At 28.6% G+C, this 2,168-nt stretch overlaps 1 long non-coding RNA gene across 1 annotated transcript; it reads left to right on the forward strand.

The window, feature by feature from the left end:
* Window positions 1-1,122: 1,122 nt before the first annotated feature.
* On the forward strand, window positions 1,123-1,884 carry LOC129312629 (uncharacterized). The gene is made up of 2 exons (XR_008593638.1): window positions 1,123-1,266; window positions 1,447-1,884. It is a non-coding gene; the product is annotated as an uncharacterized LOC129312629 (long non-coding RNA).
* The last annotated feature ends 284 nt before the right edge of the window (window positions 1,885-2,168 follow it).

Genomic DNA, 2,168 nt, shown 5'->3' on the forward strand with positions numbered 1-2,168 from the left:
CAAAGCTTAAGTTCATTCATTCATTCTGTGCACAAAGTTAAAAGCATGTAATTCTTATACGGCGTGGTGGAAGATCATTTCATGCCATGGATTCTTTATAAGCAAAGCATCAAATCAAAGCTGAAATGCAGAACAGACGGATCAATTAATGAAAGAAGTATGGAGGAAGAGAGAGAGAGAGAGAAGTGATTTAAGTGGAGGGGGGGAGAGAGAGAGTGGACAAAGAGAGGGTGTCAAAAAATATAAAAAAGTACTAGTTGGTAGGACCCATTAATGGCAGAAGAGGACATGTTAACCTGAGAGGTATAGATATTTGAAATTTAAACATCAAGCGATAGAATTAATTCATATTTAAATTTAGGCTGTCCAAATACATTTTAGGTAAAGTTGAGAGGTAAAAATACCTTTAACCTTATTAAAAATACTTATTTTATTTCTCAAAATGCTTAAGTTCATTCATTCATTCCTTCTATGCACAAAATTAAAGGCATATAATTCTTATCTTATAAATCAATCTTATAAATAATTATAAATATGTTTTAGTATAATTATATTTAATTTCTCATATTTTATTAATTATATATTTTCATAAAAAATACTTGTATTATATTCTTATCTTAGTTTGTAGATTTTTTTTTACATAATTATTGACTTGTTAATGTTTATTTCTTATAATTTATACTACAAATATAAAATCTATTATAATAATCATTATTGTAATCAATTTCTCATATTTTTTGAAATTAATTAATTTCTCATAATATATTTGGGGAATTAATCATGTGCCAACTTTTAACTTGTTTTGAAACAGTGTATCTTCTAGCTTAACTAAAAGTGGTTTTGCAGATGTTTTAAGAAAATCCTAGTTTTATTTGTAATACCATAACTCAACAGCACAACACATATAATTGAAAACATTTTGCCTATAGATTTCATAAACCCACCAGCACAGCACACAAAACTGACAAAACCTTGCCACAAATTTCATAAACCCAGCAGCACAGCACACATAATTGACAAAGCCGTGCTAAACAGTTTCTTTATTTTTAAGACCACTATCTCTTTATTGAAAAGTGTGCCTAATGTTTTTCTTCTCTTGCCTTCAACTATATATACAAAAAATCAACCACAACATTTCAATATACATTGCAGAAGATGAGCAAAATCATTTAGGCAAACAAATTAGAAGTGCTTAGCATGACTGTTAAGTAACCTTCAATGTTGAGAAAGACAACACAATCTTATCAAATCAACGAAATACTAAAGGTGAGTCTGACGTAGTTTATTTATCTTATTTTCTTGTTATTATCGTATACATAATTTGAAAAACATTATACGTAGTTTATTTATCTTATTTTCTTGTTATTGTCATATGCATAATTTGAAAAACATTATATATTTTACAAAAAAAAAGAGTAAAGTTATGTATATTTGTGTGTGATGTAGATATTGCCAAAGGAAGAGTTCAAATAAGAATGACTCTTCCTTTTCGAATGGGACTTTGGTGGATGTTCTTGATGAGGGGGAAAGAGCAGTATATGTACTACCCTCAAGGTCACATGGAAGAAACAATTCTCCAACTAACAAGAACTCTCCATTTGTCCTCAATAAAAAGGGAAAGCATCAACTATGCTATGACTCGAGACTTCAACAAAAGTGTAGGATCATTCAAGAATGACATGGTGCTATAAAATATGCGATAACTATGAGTGAGGCTAGTTTCATAACATGGCTTTTTTCATTTTGGCTAGACATAAAATGACTTCGATCAATGCTTAAACTAAATCACATTCACATGATTTTAACTCAAAGTTCTATATTTATCTATATGTATATATACGCACTATATATCAAACAATAAAGGCTCTCTGTTTTCTTTTCTTATTTCCAGATTTTTGGTTACCTTCTAAATGTTCTAAAGTATATATGTGGATGAAGAAAAATCAAATTTATCCACAATAAAAATTTGATTTTTATTGGATTTATTTAGATGAACTAGTAATGTAAAGTGTAAACAATGATAGTTTCGTTATATTGAATTGCTGGCCAAACCTTACTTATTTTCATCATCTTTATATAATCAATAGTTGGGTACAATTGTCAAACTGTACAAGTCACTTCTTTTATTTTGCATTTTGTTTAAGAAAAAAAAATAAGAAATTTAGTAT

Source organism: Prosopis cineraria, unplaced genomic scaffold (genome assembly GCF_029017545.1).
Source record: "Prosopis cineraria cultivar Desert tree isolate PC_DT_omini unplaced genomic scaffold, ASM2901754v1 PC6, whole genome shotgun sequence".
Lineage (NCBI taxonomy): Eukaryota > Viridiplantae > Streptophyta > Magnoliopsida > Fabales > Fabaceae > Prosopis > Prosopis cineraria.